The sequence below is a fragment of the Lampetra fluviatilis genome, chromosome 44, assembly GCF_964198595.1.
Source record: "Lampetra fluviatilis chromosome 44, kcLamFluv1.1, whole genome shotgun sequence".
Taxonomy (NCBI): domain Eukaryota; kingdom Metazoa; phylum Chordata; class Hyperoartia; order Petromyzontiformes; family Petromyzontidae; genus Lampetra; species Lampetra fluviatilis.
The window spans coordinates 6,028,513-6,044,483 of NC_136318.1; the positions used below are offsets into that span (position 1 = coordinate 6,028,513).

A 15,971-nucleotide genomic window follows, 5' to 3' on the forward strand; every position below is an offset into this window, starting at 1 on the left:
TGTGATGATGATGGTGAGTGTTGGTGGTGAGTGTTGGTGGTGAGTGTTGGTGGTGTGATGCCGATGCGGTGGTGGTGAGCGCTGTAGGTGATGATGATGGTGGTGAGGTGGTGAGTGTTGGTGGTGTGATGATGATGGTGGTGGTGGTGGTGAGGTGGTGAGTGTTGGTGGTGAGTGTTGGTGGTGTGATGCCGATGCGGTGGTGGTGAGCGCTGTAGGTGATGATGATGGTGGTGGTGGTGAGGTGGTGGGTGTTGTAGGTGTGATGATGTGGTGGTGAATGTTGTAGGTGTGATGATGATGGTGAGTGTTGGTGGTGTGATGCCGATGCGGTGGTAGTGAGCGCTGTAGGTGATGATGATGGTGGTGGTGAGGTGGTGGGTGTTGTAGGTGTGATGATGTGGTGGCGGTGAGTGTTGTAGGTATGATGATGATGGTGAGTGTTGTAGGTGTGATGCTGATGTGGTGGTGAGTGTTGTATGTGTGATGATGTGGTGGTGAGTGTTGTAGGTGTGATGATGATGATGATGGTGAGTGTTGTATGTGTGATGATGTGGTGGTGAGTGTTGTATGTATGATGAAATGGTGAGTGTTGGTGGTGAGTGTTGTAGCCCATGGGCCCCAGACCCCAGCTCGAGTTGCCACCTGCCCTGGTTTTCGCAGGATCGTGCTCTGGTTGAGATAACTCTCCTGCTGAAATCCCCCAAGGCTTCACGGGGCTTCAAATGTCCCAAATTCGCGCGGCGCGAAAGGAGTTCAACATCCAATGCATTTTGCGCGTCGGTTCCCACCTCTTCTGGCATTGTGAGATGTCCTTCTGCTCGCCACGCACGACACGTCCCAGATCGTACGTACATCAAAAGTGGAAACCGTAGCCACTACCCACCCCCACCACCACCACCGCCCGCTGTGCATCCGCACCAAAGCTGTGCCAACCCATCTGCCCGAGTCCCCCCGAGTGTGGGAATTTGTCGACCAAGTTTGAGTCTCTGCCACGGCCTTGCGTAGGCAAGGTCAGACGCGTCTGCTAAGTGCAGCGCAGCCTGCTGATGCCGACGCAATGTGTCTTCTATTTGCTATATTAGGTTCGAGTGATCTCGTCTATAATAATAATAGTTCAATTTGTAACGCGCGCAAAATTTGCAGACGTAGTGGCCGCAACTCAGAGGCGCGGAGCCAAGCTCAGAGTCGCTCGAAAGCACGTGGTTGTAGAGGTGAGTTTTTAAGTTTCTCTTGAAGGAGGCGATTGAGGTGATGCTGAGAATGTGCAGAGGGATGATGGCGTTCCAGACTGTTGGGGCTGCCACCGAGAAGCGGCGCATAGACATGATGATGACCATCCTGGATCTTGGTATCAAGAGGAGGTCGTGAGTCGCGCCGCGCAGGCATCTGCCGTGTGCCGAGCTGCAAGTTGTCAATAATCGCGTGGATGAGTGTGCTGATGAGACCCGGGAAGTCAAAGCCTGCTCCAAAAAGTTCCCTTTTAATAAATAGTGCGGATTGTAAATATTGAAATGGACTAAACCATTATTATTAAAAACTGGTTTTTTTTTATGCAATAACGAGTTGGATTCCGGGCCACGCACGGCTGTCAGCGGTGCCACATTACATCAGCGACGGTGGCGTGTGCCCACCTTTCACCAAACCCACACACTGACCAGCGCGGATGGTTAAGCCACTCCCACGACCAACGCAACGAGCGGAGAGGCCTTCATGCAGCAGTGGACGAACAAACGGCTGAGAATTGTAAACGTATCTGGGTTTGGGTTTGGTGCTGTGCTGAGAGATTGGTTACGTAACCCCACTAATTGGGGGGAGTCCAGATTATGAATGAATGTATTATTTACGACAATGCTTGCCGTCGTGTTAAGGGTTAGCATACTGGACTTGCAATACAAAAGCCTCGAATTAGTTTTTTTTATCTCCAGGCGCGGCAGATGGAACAATGGTGGCAATGTTTCTTAAATCGCTCCTCGACCTCACTCCGCCCAGCAGTAAAACCTCGACTCCTCTGGCCTCTCTGCGTGCCGTGAAGAAGGGGCCATTGCCCGAAACGTCGCCTAGCATGTCCTCCCCAGCGTGCTCTTTGACGAACGTGTTGAGTGGAGGGACGCGTGCGGTGGGTTAACGCGTAGGTACTGACACCTCTTTCAAGACGTCCGAGCCCAAGCATGGAAGGCTACGAGACAAATTCCCTGGACTGGAGACCCCCTTCCGCCAGCAGCGACGTGAGCGAGCCATTGCAGTGCCGCGCCTTTACATAGGGAGGAGCATTGAAACACATTGTCCTGCGGAGGGAGCTGGTAGGAACGTTGGGTTGCTCGGTCAATGGCCTGCAGGGTCAACGGCGGCGTGGTGTATTCCGCAAATATGCCCGACTGCGAGGGCGGGCACAAGCCGGCGTGAGTAGGTTAAACGTTGCGTTTTATAAGGGCACCACGGGGTGACCAGCCTCTCCCCACCCAGGCCCACCCCTCCCACCCCCCACCCAGCCCCTCCCCACCCTCCCCTCCCCACCCAGCCCCACCCTCCCCACCCAGCCCCTCCCCACCCAGCCCCTCCCTGCACGACGGACACAATAATCCCCTGTGGGCTGGTGTAACCAGGAGGTTCCTACCAGTATAACTTCGCGTTCATGACGAGGTGGGAGGGAGGCCTTGTATGGCCTGCGACGCCCTCTTGTGGATGCACTTGGTAAACAAGTATAACCCGTAAAAACAAAGTTTTTCACTATAAATCCTTTATATGCGTGGCGGCTAGAGTGGCGGCTAGAGTCCTCTCGTCCTCTGGCTTGAGATAGCTGCCGCCTATGGGTCAGATGATTGTCTGCCAGCGTTAAGCAATTGGTAATTAAATCTTTTTAAAAAAATTACCTAAACAGTGTAAAATTTTGGAAAAATTTTTTCACGAAAATTAATTGTCACGCACAACGAGTCTGTGTGCAAAATGTCAGCTCGATTGGATCACGGGAAGTGGGTTTAAAAACGACCGAAAGATTTGCACGGTCGTAAGCGCGCAAGCAAGCAAGCAAGCGAACTTAATATAAAGGATTTAAAAAAGAACATCGTTCGTACGCGACGTGTTCACGTGGTGCGTGCTACTCGACTTGTCAACGTCACGTGGGTGGTGTCACTCTCCACTGCACCGCGTGTGCTGAAGGCGCAGCTAAATTGGCACGTTGTGTTTACGTGACTGAGCCTTGCGAATTGTCCGTGTTGGTTGGTGGCGGGTATAACGACACACTAAAATTTACACGATCTAACCCAACAACAACAACGAAAAATAAACCTCGATTATGGAAAACATCAGTGTGTCTATACGTCTGGTCCGGGTAGAGAGTTAAATTATTTAAATAGATTTAGTAAAATCCTTATTGCATTATATAAGAACATCAAATGTGTTTTCTAGTGGATGTGTTTATTTTAGTATTTGAATGACCCCATGGCGTTGAGGTAGGGCCGCGTGACTTAAGAGGGAACGGGCCGGCCTCAACAAACCAGCTTTGCGCAGTGGCAGTATCGTAGCCAATGAGGTTTATCCGAGGCGCGATTATTGCTAATTGAAAACTTTTCCCAATACCCCGCCACGCTGACTTGAAACACAGTCGGCCTCGGCAATTTTTGCAAGCTCTTTCGGGAGCTTTGGGTTGTTTAATGAAGTGTAGAATTGTTTAATGTCCCACGTGTTTTATTCCATTCTTTTATTCCATGAAATCAACAGCAAAGTTCAATATTTGCAAGCTTTGCCCCTTTCTTCTTTGGGGCCGTCCATAAATGACGTCACGCGATTTTGGGACGATTTTACCCCCTCCCCTCTCGTCACGGCGTCACAAAAACTCAGACCCCTCCCCCTCAAATATTACGTCCCAAAGCTCTGCCCCCCCAAAATAAAACATGCTTCAAATCGCTTTAAACTATTGTCATTGTAGTGCGTATTTAATGTGCCGCTTCACTCTGATGTTGTAGGAGAAAACATTTATCAAAAAGTCTATTTAAACACATTCCTGCAGAGGGAGCTGGTAGGAACGTTGAATTGCTCGGTCAATGGCCAGGGTCAACGGCGGCGTGGTGTATTCCGCAAATATGCCCGACTGTGAGGGCGGGCACAAGCCGGCGTGAGTAGGTTAAACGTTGAGTTTTATAAGGGCACCACGGGGTGACCAGCCCCTCCCCACCCAGCCCCACCCCTCCCCACCCAGCCCCACCCCTCCCCTACACCCTCCCCTCCCAGCCCCTCCCCACCCAGCCCCACCCCTGCCACCCCCCACCCAGCCCCTCCCCACCCTCCCCACCCAGCCCCTCCCCACCCTTTCCTCCCCGCCCAGCCCCTCTCTACCCAGCCGCTCCCCACCCTCCCCACCCAGCCCCTCCCTCCCTCCCCACCCATCCCCTCCCTGCACGACGGACACAATAATCCCCTGTGGGCTGGTGTAACCAGGAGGTTCCTACCAGTATAACTTCGCGTTCATGAAGAGGTACGAGGGAGGCCCTGTATGGCCTTGTATGGCCTGCGGCGCCCTCTTGTGGATGCAGTTGGTCAAAACATCAGTGTGTCTATACGTCTTGGCCGAATAGAGTGTTTCTGCTTAAATAAAAAATGTGTAATGTTATTTTTTCTATCCAATTTCAACTCAATTGTTTATTATATGTTAATGTTGACTGAAAGCTTTCGTGACTGTAGGAATTCATATTCTTTGGGGCTTTCGGTAAAGTCACGTAGATAGAAAATAACGTCGTAGTTAATTTTTGTATTTTCTTTGAACCTATCTGCGTGAATTTAATGTAAGACCCATGTAATATAATTGTTAATGCTACGTGAGTTTGGACACAGTTCTAAGTATCTATGACGGGCGATTCCTTTTGTAATTAGACGATCCAGTACCGCTGACCAGAGAGGCTTAGACTCTGTAGCATTACCACGACGAATCCGCCGTATGACTGACGTATTCAAACCTCCCGTCCAGCGGCACACGTGGGAAGAGGTCGGCAAAAGTCTGAGTACTATACAGTTAATTTCCTCATCCAATGAGTCGAGTAACCGACTATCAAAATATTAAATATTAACAAGAATCTTTATTTATATATTTACGAAATTATACCCAAAAACAGATTTATTTATAAAATCTTAATATTTGTTTTTAATCGATTCGTTTATTTTCGCCTTTGGACTGATCGCATGGCGTTGAGGTAGGGCCGCGTGACTTAAGAGGGAACGGGCCGGCCTCAACAAACCAGCTTTGCGCAGTGGCAGTATCGTAGCCAATGAGGTTTATCCGAGGCGCGATTATTGCTAATTGAAAACTTTTCCCAATACCCCGCCACGCTGACTTGAAACACAGTCGGCGTCGGCAATTTTTGCAAGCTCTTTCGGGAGCTTTGGCTTGTTTAATGAAGTGTAGAATTTGCTTGAGGTTTTAAAGTTAGCAGAACCTTCCGTCATTGTAATAATTGTAATTATTTTGCATCGGACTGCCAAGCCAAAGGTCGCAGACCCAATCTCTCAAACTGCTTTGCACCCAATAACAACACGTTCCTTCAGAGTGGGCAGGTAGGAACTTGGTTGGACAGCGCATTCGTGCACGACAGACAGACAAATAATCCCTGGTGGGCAATGTGGAACCTGTTGTTCCTACCTGTATAAACCTCAATTATGGAAATCATCAGGGTGTTTATACGTCTGGGCCGGGTAGAGTGTTTCTGCTTAAAGAAAAATGTGTAATGTTTATAAAAAAAAAATCAAATTTAAACTCAATTGTTTATTATATGTTAATGTTGACTGAAAGCTTTCGTCACTGCAGGAATTCATATTATTTGGGGCTTTCGGTAAAGTCACGTAGATAGAAAATAACGTCGTAGTTTTTTCTTATTTTGTTATTTTCTTTGAACCTCTCTGTGTGACTTTACCGACAGACCCAAAAAATATATTTATGTTCATGCTACGTGAGTTTGGACACAGTTCTAAGTATATATGACGGGCGATGCCTTCTGCGCAGTATCTGATGTAATTAGACGATCTTGTACCGCTGGTCAGAGAGGCTTAGACTCTGTAGCATTACCACGACGAATCCGCCGTATGAATGACGTATTCAAACCTCCCGTCCAGCGGCACACGTGGGAAGAGGTCAGCAAAAGTCTGAGTACTCTCCAGTTAATTTCCTCATCCAATGAGTCGAGTAACCGACTATCAAAATATTAAATAGTATTAAGAATCTTTATTTATATATTTACGAAATTATACCCATAAACAGATTTATTTATAAAATCTTAATATTTTTTTTGAATCGATTCGTTTATTTTCGCCTTTGGACTGATCCCATGGCGTTGAGGTAGGACCGCGTGACTTAAGAGGGAACGGGCCGGCCTCAACAAACCAGCTTTGCGCAGTGGCAGTATCGTAGCCAATGAGGTTTATCCGAGGCGCGATTATTGCTAATTGAAAACTTTTCCCAATACCCCGCCACGCTGACTTGAAACACAGTCGGCGTCGGCAATTTTTGCAAGCTCTTTTGGGAGCTTTGGGTTATTTAATGAAGTGTAGAATTTGCTTGAGGTTTTAAGTTAGCAGAACCTGCCGTCATTGTAATAATTTTGCATCGGACTGCCGAGCCAGAGGTCGCAGACCCAATCTCTCAAACTGCTTTGCACCCAATAACAACACGTTCCTTCAGAGTGGGCAGATAGGGTCTTGGTTGGACAGCGCATTCGTGCACGACAGACAGACAAATAATCCCTGGTGGGCAGTGTGGGCCGGGTAGAGTGTTTCTGCTTAAATAAAAATGTGTAATGTTTTTTTTAAATCCAATTTAAACTCAATTGTTTATTGTATGTTAATGTTGACTGAAAGCTTTCGTGACTGCAGGAATTCATATTCTTTGGGGCTTTCGGTAAAGTCACGTAGATAGAAAATGACGTCGTAGTTTTTTCTTATTTTGTTATTTTCTTTGAACCTATCTGCGTGACTTTACCGAAAGACCCAAATAATATATTTTTGTTAATGTTTCGTGAGTTTTGACACAGTTCTAAGTATCTATGACGGGCGATGCCTTCTGCGCAGTATCTGATGTAATTAGACGATCCAGTATCGCTGACCAGAGAGGCTGAGATTCTGTAGCATTACCACGACGAATCCGCCGTATGAATGACGTCACCAAACCTCCCGTCCAGCGGCACACGTGGGAAGAGGTCAGCAAAAGTCTGAGTACTCTCCAGTTAATTTCCTCATCCAATGAGTCGAGTAATCGACTATCAAAATATTAAATATGAACAAAAACTTTACGTATAAATTTACGAGATTATACCCAAAAAAACCTATTTATATATAAAATCGTAATATTTGTTTCGAAACGATTCGGTTATTTTCTACTTTGGACTGATCCCATGGCGTTGAGGTCGGGCCGCGTGACTTAAGAGGGAACGGGCGGCCTCAACAAACCAGCTTTGCGCAGTGGCAGTATCGTAGCCAATGAGGTTTATCCGAGGCGCGATTATTGCTAATTGAAAACTTTTCCCAATACCCCGCCACGCTGACTTGAAACACAGTCGGCGTCGGCAATTTTTGCAAGCTCTTTCGAGAGCTTTGGCTTGTTTAATTAAGTGTAGAATTTATTCAGACGCTGTCTTTCCGACAGCCCTGTTCTTCACCTGAAGACGGCTGCTTGCGTTGTGGCCGAAACGTCGTGAGAATTGTATTTTATTATGTTCTATTTTTATTATTTTATTATTTCCCTTCTACGTGACTTTACCGAAAGAACCAAGAAGAAGTGTAGAATTGTTTTCTGTCCCACGTGTTTGATTCCATACTTTTATTCCATGAAATCAAGTCATTCATGGACGGCCCCTAAGAGAAAGGGGCCTTTAGGGGCCGTCCATAAATGACGTCACGCGATTTTGGCCGATTTGACCCCCTCCCCCCCTCGTCACACGATGTCACAAAAAGTCAGACTCGACTCAAATATGACGTCACAAAGCTCTGCCCCCCCCCCCCAAACCATATTTCCATTCTGAAAATAAAACATGCTTCAAATCGCTTTAAACTATTGTCATTGTAGTGCGTATTTAATGTGGCGATGCACTCTGATGTTGTAGGAGAAAACACGTAATAAAAAGGAGGCGTTGGGAAAGCTGCAATTTCGCATAAAATTCACTTGAAAATGTTTAACGTCGAACTAAAACTGCAGATGTTCAGAATATTATATTGAAATTCTCTCATAATTATAATAAATTAAAAGTAATTATAACTATAAAAAAATACTTGAAACTTTGTAGTAGAACGAAGCAAAATGGAGAGTACAATTATAAAAATCATATTTTCATTCCACAGAATGAAAAGCCCTGGTAGAATCATTAAAATCAAAATGTTTAATAGCAATCATTTAAACATTTACAAAATGTATGCTTCTCAATTCCCCCACGGAGAAGCAAAATGCTCATTCATGGAATAAATAAAAGGTGACCTTAGTAAATTTAAATAATCAAATAGTTAATAATGAAAATCAAAAAAAATTTGTGTTGTTATAACAATTCTATTGTTTATATATATTTAAAGTTGCGCATTTTGATGTGACGTCACATTTCTCAAAACCCAATCGTCACACATTCAGAAGGAACCGTGTTTGGGTGCAAAGCAGTTTGAGAAATTGGGTCGGCGACCTCTGGCTTGCCAGTGCAACATTATTACAATCTCGGCAGGTTTTGGCTCTGCTACCTTAAAACCTCAAGCAAATTCTACACTTCATTAAACAACCCAAAGCTCCCGAAAGAACTTGCAAAAATTGCCGACGCCGACTGTGTTTCAAGTCAGCGTGGCGGGGTATTGGGAAAAGTTTTCAATTAGCAATAATCGCGCCTCGGATAAACCTCATTGGCTACGATACTGCCACTGCGCAAAGCTGGTTTGTTGAGGCCGGCCCGTTCCCTCTTAAGCGACACGTCTCTACCTCAACGCCATGGGGTCATTCAAATACTAAAATAAACACATCCACTAGAAAAACATTTGATTTGCTTATATAATACAATAAGGATTTTACAAAACATATTTGAATAATTTAATGAAACCGATAGTCAATTACTCGATTAATTGGATGAGGAGATATGTTAACATTGTCTGTGCCTCTTCCCGCGTGTGCCGCTGGACGGGAGGTGATGGCTGGCGGTTGAGGACGTCATCGGTATACAACACGTGACTTCGAAGTGGTGTCCTGTGAAAGTGCAAATAAAATTAAGAGTGCGATAATTAATGCGAGGCTTTGTGATACCGTGGATTTTTATTGGTTGAAAAGCAAAATAATATTTACGTTTTAATTGTTCATAAATCGACTGTTCCTTTATACTTTTGGTTGTAAGCGGAATAACAAATGGGAGAAGTCAGTGACACTGTTTCTATTGCTGGAAAGCTAATGGTATTTTTTCCAATAATTAGAAATACCATCACCTTATTGGTTGACAACGGGCTAATCAATCTGTTGTTATCTGGCTGCTCTAAGAGGCATTCTGGTCCTACCGCGACACGCGCGCACTGCCCCCCTTCTCACAACCCCCACCACGTGTGCGAGGGGGAGGGGCGGGGCTAGACACTAATGGGCGTGGCCCAAATGAGAATGGGCGGGGCCTAAAAAGGAAAGGCGCGGGGGTGGAAGAAGCAGAAACAACTGGGCCTGATCATTATTGATTACCAAGGGGCAGGGTATAAGGAGAAAGGGGCATAGCTTGCGGAAATTGAACTTGGCTGTTGATTTCATGGAAAGAGAACAGCATAACTGTCGTGCTGGAGATGCAGCCATGTGCTGACTAGTTAATTGTATATAGGTAGGAACAACAATTCCACACTGCCCACCAGGGATTATTTGTCTGTCGTGCATAGCCCCTCCCAAACATGTAAACTCCCGGATTAGTTGAAGTGCGTCACGTGACCCGCGAGCTTTCTGTCGTGCACGAATGCGCTGTCCAACCAAGTTCCTACTGCCCACTTCGAAGGAACGTGTTTGGGTGCAAAGCAGTCTGAGAAATTGGGTCTGCGACCTCTGGGCTTGCCAGTCCAGTGCAACATTATTATAACCATGGCAGATTTTGGCTCTGCTACCTTAAAACCTCAAGCAAATTCTACACTTCATTAAACAACCCAAAGCTCCCGAAAGAGCTTGCAAAAATTGCCGACACCGACTGTGTTTCAAGTCAGCGTGGCGGGGTATTGGGAAAAGTTTTCAATTAGCAATAATCGCGCCTCGGATAAACCTCATTGGCTACGATACTGCCACTGCGCAAAGCTGGTTTTTTGAGGCCGTCCCGTTCCCTCTTAAGCGACACGTACCTACCTCAACGCCATGGGATCAGTCCAAAGCCGAAAATAATCGAATCGATTCGAAACAAATATTACGATTTTATATCTGAATACGTTTTTTTGGGTATAATCTCGTAAATATATCAATAAAGATTTTTGCAAATATGGAATATTTTGATCGTAGATTATTCGACTCATTGGATGAGGAAATTAACTGGAGAGTACTCAGACTTTTGCCGACCTCTTCCCACGTGTGCCGCTGGACGGGAGGTTTGGTGACGTCATTCATACGGCGGATTCGTCGTGGTAATGCTACAGAGTCTAAGCCTCTCTGGTCAGCGGTACTGGATCGTCTAATTACATCAGATACTGCGCAGAAGGCATCGCCCGTCATATATACTTAGAACTGTGTCCAAACTCACGTAGCATTAACAAATATATTATTTGGGTCTGTCGGTAAAGTCACGCAGATAGGTTCAAAGAAAATAACAAAATAAGAAAAAACTACGACGTTATTTTCTATCTACGTGACTTTACCGAAAGCCCCAAAAAATATGAATTCCTGCAGTGACGAAAGCTTTCAGTCAACATTAACTTATAATAAACAATTGAGTTTAAATTGGATTTTTTTGTTAACATTACACATTTTTCTTTAAGCAGAAACACTCTACCCGGCCCAGACGTATAAACACACTGATGTTTTCCATAATTGAGGTTTATACAGGTAGGAACAACAGGTTCCACACTGCCCACCAGGGATTATTTGTCTGTCTGTCGTGCACGAATGCGCTGTCCAACCAAGTCCCTACCTGCCCACTCCGAAGGAACGTGCAAAGCAGTTTGAGAGATTGGGTCTGCGACCTCTGGCTGGGCAGTCCGTGCAAAATTATTACAATAATTACAATCACGGCAAGTTCTGCTAACTTAAAACCTCAAGCAAATGCTACACTTCATTAAACAAACCAAAGCTCTCGAAAGAGCTCACAAAAATTGCCGACGCCGACTGTGTTTCAAGTCAGCGTGGCGGGGTATTGGGAAAAGTTTTCAATTAGCAATAATCGCACCTCGGATAAACCTCATTGGCTACGATAATGCCACTGCGCAAAGCTGGTTTGTTGAGGCCGGCCCGTTCCCTCTTAAGTCACACGGCCCTACCTCAACGCCATGGGATCATTCAAATACTAAAATAAAAACATCCACTAAAAAAGACATTTGATTTGCTTATATAATATAATAAGGATTTTACGAAACATATTTTAATAATTCAATGAAACCGATAGTCAATTACTCGATTAATTGGATGAGGAGATATGTTAACATTGTCCGTGCCTCTTCCCGCATGTGCCGCTGGACGGGAGGTGATGGCTGGCGCTTGGGGACGTCATCGGTATACAACACGTGACTTCTAAGTGGTGTCCTCTTAAAGTGCAAATAAAGTTAAGAGTGCGATCAATTATTGCGAGGCTTTGTGGTGCCGTGGATTTTATTCGTTGAAAAGCAAAATAATATTTACGTTTTAATTATTCAGAAATCGGCTGTTCCCTTATACTTTTGGTGGTAAGTGGAATAACAAATGCCAGAAGTAAGTGACACTCTTTTTCTGTAGCTTAAAATCTTGTGGTAATTTTTCCAATAATTTAAATACCGTCACCTTATTGGTTGACAACGGGATAATCAATCTGTTGTTATCTGGCTGCTCTAAGAGGCATTCTGGTCCTACTGCGACACGCGCGCACTGCCCCCCTTCTCACAACCCCCACCCCGTGTGCCAGGGGGAGGGGCGGGGCTAGACACCAATGGGCGTGGCCTAAATGAGAATGGGCGGGGCCTTAAAAGGAAAGGCGCGGGGGTGGAAGAAGCAGAAACAACTGAGCCTGATCATTGTTTATTACGAAGGGGCAGGGTATAAGGAGAAAGGGGCATAGCTTACAGATATTGAACTTTGCTGTTGATTTCATGGAATAAAAGTATGGAATCAAACACGTGGGACAGAGAACAACATAACTGCCGTGCCAGGGATGCAGCCATGGGCTGACTCGTTACTTTTATTGGGTGGAACGCAGTTTGAGAATTTGGGTCTGCGACCTCTGCCTTGGCAGTCCAGTGCAAAATTATTATAACCATGGCACCTTAAAACCTTAAGCAAGTTCTACACTTCATTAAACAACCCAAAGCTCCCGAAAGAGCTTGCAAATATTGCCGACGCCGACTGTGTTTCAAGTCAGCGTGGCGGGGTATTAGGAAAAGTTTTCAATTAGCAATAATCGCGCCTCGGATAAACCTCATTGGCTACGATACTGCCACTGCGCAAAGCTGGTTTGTTGGCATCGCCGGTTCCCTCTTAAGTCACGCGTTCCTACCTCAATGCCATGGGATCAGTCCAAAGCTGAAAATAACCGAATAGATTCGAAACAAATATTACGATTTTATATATGAATACGTTTTTTTTGGGTATAATCTCGTAAATATATCAATAAAGATTTTTGCTAATATGGAATATTTTTATAGTCGATTACTCGATTCATTGGATGAGGAAATTAACTGGAGAGTACTCAGACTTTTGCCGACCTCTTCCCACGTGTGCCGCTGGACGGGAGGTTTGGTGACGTCATTCATACGGCGGATTCGTCGTGGTAATGCTACAGAGTCTAAGCCTCTCTGGTCAGCGGTACTGGATCATCTAATTACATCAGATACTGCGCAGAAGTCATCGCCCGTCATATATACTTAGAACTGTGTCCAAACTCACGTAGCATTAACAAATATATTATTTGGGTCTTTCGGTAAAGTCATGCAGATAGGTTCAAAGAAAATAACAAAATAAGAAAAAACTACGACGATGTTTTCTATCTACGTGACTTTACCGAAAGCCCCAAAAAATATGAATTCCTGCAGTCACGAAAGCTTTCAGTCAACATTAACATATAATAAACAAATGAGTTTAAATAGGATTTTAAAAAACCATTACACATTTTTCTTTAAGCAGAAACACTCTACCCGGCCCAGACGTATAAACACACTGATGTTTTACATAATTGAGGGTTATACTGGTAGGAACGAAGTGGAGCAGCCTACAATAGATTATATCGTCCGTCCGACCGTCCGTCCGACCGTGTAGCAACATCGCCCCCTACTGCAAACACTTGGCATGACCCTACAAAAACCTTTAGACTCAGTGACGCTTTCCTGGCTAAACAAGTGTAACATTCCCTTATAATTCCCTCAGATAGCTTTTAATTAAAATATTTAAATTAATGAGGCTTTCCTGGCTAAACAAGTGTAACATTCCCTTATAATTCCCTGAGATAGCTTTTAATTAAAACTTTGAAATTAAAAAATAACTCACAGCGCCCTAAAGCCTACAGCTCGGCCTAAAGCCTCGAACTACGCCTATCATTCTCCCTTCGTATCGTACCCCCGCGTGTGTGCAAGGGAGTTAATGTTTAACAATGTTACATTCCCTGATGCTTTTAAATAGAAACATTTAAATTTAAAGCTTGTACATGAATAATGAAAACATTTAATTTTAAAATTAACTCTCGGTGGCCTAAAGCTAGGCCTAAAGCCTAGAACTAGGCCTCAACCTCTCCCTTCGTATCGTACCCCCGCGTGTGTGAAAGGGAGTTAATGTTTTACAATGTTACATTCCCTGATGTTTTTAAAATAGAAACATTTACATTTAAAGCTTTTACATAAATAATTAAAACATTTAAATTACAAATTATCTCACAGTGGCCTAACGCCTACAGCTACGCCTAAAGCCTAGAACTAGGCCTCACACTCTCCCTTCGTATCGTCCGATTCGGTGTAGCAACATCGCCCCCTACTGCAAACACTTGGCAGTACCCTACAAAAACCTTTAGACTCAGTGGGGCTTTCCTGGCTAAACAAGTGTAATAATACATTATGTTTATATTCTTTGGTTATTCGTTCCTACCAGCCCACTCCGCAGGGTCCTGTTAAAGGTAGGAACAACAGGTTCCACACTGCCCACCAGGGATTATTTGTCTGTCTGTCGTGCACGAATGCGCTGTCCAACCATATCCCTAACTGCCCACTCCGAAGGAACGTGTTTTTATTGGGTGCAAAGCAGTTTGAGAGATTGGGTCTGCGACCTCTGGCTGGGTAGTCCGGTGCAAAATTATTACAATTATTACAATCACGGAAAGTTCTGCTAACTTAAAACCTCAAGCAAATTCTACACTTCATTAAACAACCCAAAGCTCTCGAAAGAGCTCACAAAAATTGCCGACGCCGACTGTGTTTCAAGTCAGCGTGGCGGGGTATTGGGAAAAGTTTTCAATTAGCAATAATCGCGCCTCGGATAAACCTCATTGGCTACGATACTGCCACTGCGCAAAGCTGGTTTGTTGAGGCCGGCCCGTTCCCTCTTAAGTTACGCGGTCCTACCTCAACGCTATGGGACCATTCAAATACTAAAATAAACACATTCACTTAAAAACCTTTGATGTTCTTATATAATACAATAAGGATTTTACTAAATCTATTTAAACAATTTAATGAAACCGATAGTCAATTACTCGATTAATTGGATGAGGAGATATGTTAGCATTGTCCGTGCCTCTTCCCGCGTGTGCCGCTGGACGGGAGGTGATGGCTGGCGTATGGGGACGTCATCGGTATACAACACGTGACTTCTAAGTGGTGTCCTGTTAAAGTGCAAATAAAGTTAAGAGTGCGATAATTTACGCGAGGCTTTGTGATACCGTGGATTTTATTGTTTGAAAAGTAAAATTATATTTCCGTTAAAATTATTCAGAAATCGGCTGTTCCATTATTCTTTTGGTTGTAAGTGGAATAACAAATGCAAGAAGTCAGTGATACCTTTTTCTATAGCTTAAAATGTAATGGTAGTTTTCCAATAATTAGAAATACCGTCACCTTAATGGTTGACAACGGGATAATCAATCTGTTGTTATCTGGCTGCTCTAAGAGGCATTCTGGTCCTACTGCGACACGCGCGCACTGCCCCCCTTCTCACAACCTCCGCCCCATGTGCCAGGGGGAGGGGCGGGGCTAGACACCAATGGGCGGGGCCTAAATGATAATGGGCGGGGCCTAAAAAGGAAAGGCGCGGGGGTGGAAGAAGCAGAAACAACTGGGCCTGATCATTGTTTATTACGAAGGGGCAGGGTACAAAGAGAAAGGGGCATAGCTTGCTGAAATTGAACTTGGCTGTTGATTTCATGGAAAGAGAACAGCATAACTATAGTGCCGGCGATGCAGCCATGGGCTGACTAGTTAACTTTATTGGGTGCAAAGCAGTTTGAGAGATTCGGTCTGTGACCTCTGGCTTGGCAGTCCAGTGCAACATTATACAGGTAGGAACAACAGGTTCCACACTGCCCACCGTGCATATGGGGAGGGGAGGGTGGGGGTGAGAGGGGTGGGGCTGGGTGGAGAGGGGAGGGTGGGGAGGGGCTGGGTGGGGAGGGTGGGGAGGGGCTGGGTGTGGAGGGGAGGGTGGGGAGGGGCTGGGTGGGGAGGGTGGGGCTGGGTGGGGGGTGGGAGGGGTGGGGCTGGGTGGGAAGGGGCGGGGCTGGGTGAGGAGGGGCTGGTCACCCCGCGGTGCCCTTATAAAACTCAACGTTTAACCTACACACTACACTATACACGACATTATACAGGTCGGAACAACAGGTTCCACACTGTCCACCAGGGATTATTTGTCTGGC

At 45.2% G+C, this 15,971-nt stretch overlaps 9 non-coding genes across 9 annotated transcripts; 4 read left to right on the forward strand and 5 right to left on the reverse strand.

Annotated features, from left to right (window-relative positions):
* Positions 1–3,498: 3,498 nt before the first annotated feature.
* Positions 3,499–3,639, forward strand: LOC144947402 (U4 spliceosomal RNA). Its single transcript, XR_013640058.1, has one exon. It is a non-coding gene; the product is annotated as a U4 spliceosomal RNA (small nuclear RNA).
* A 1,593-nt stretch (positions 3,640–5,232) lies between these two features.
* LOC144947385 (U4 spliceosomal RNA) lies at positions 5,233–5,373 on the forward strand. The gene has a single exon (XR_013640043.1). It is a non-coding gene; the product is annotated as a U4 spliceosomal RNA (small nuclear RNA).
* A 998-nt stretch (positions 5,374–6,371) lies between these two features.
* LOC144947382 (U4 spliceosomal RNA) lies at positions 6,372–6,512 on the forward strand. The gene has a single exon (XR_013640040.1). It is a non-coding gene; the product is annotated as a U4 spliceosomal RNA (small nuclear RNA).
* A 920-nt stretch (positions 6,513–7,432) lies between these two features.
* Positions 7,433–7,573, forward strand: LOC144947406 (U4 spliceosomal RNA). The gene has a single exon (XR_013640061.1). It is a non-coding gene; the product is annotated as a U4 spliceosomal RNA (small nuclear RNA).
* Positions 7,574–8,748: 1,175 nt separating this feature from the next.
* On the reverse strand, positions 8,749–8,889 carry LOC144947389 (U4 spliceosomal RNA). Its single transcript, XR_013640046.1, has one exon. It is a non-coding gene; the product is annotated as a U4 spliceosomal RNA (small nuclear RNA).
* A 1,233-nt stretch (positions 8,890–10,122) lies between these two features.
* On the reverse strand, positions 10,123–10,263 carry LOC144947391 (U4 spliceosomal RNA). The gene has a single exon (XR_013640048.1). It is a non-coding gene; the product is annotated as a U4 spliceosomal RNA (small nuclear RNA).
* A 980-nt stretch (positions 10,264–11,243) lies between these two features.
* On the reverse strand, positions 11,244–11,384 carry LOC144947392 (U4 spliceosomal RNA). The gene has a single exon (XR_013640049.1). It is a non-coding gene; the product is annotated as a U4 spliceosomal RNA (small nuclear RNA).
* A 1,065-nt stretch (positions 11,385–12,449) lies between these two features.
* Positions 12,450–12,590, reverse strand: LOC144947401 (U4 spliceosomal RNA). Its single transcript, XR_013640057.1, has one exon. It is a non-coding gene; the product is annotated as a U4 spliceosomal RNA (small nuclear RNA).
* Positions 12,591–14,498: 1,908 nt separating this feature from the next.
* LOC144947383 (U4 spliceosomal RNA) lies at positions 14,499–14,639 on the reverse strand. Its single transcript, XR_013640041.1, has one exon. It is a non-coding gene; the product is annotated as a U4 spliceosomal RNA (small nuclear RNA).
* Positions 14,640–15,971: the final 1,332 nt, after the last annotated feature.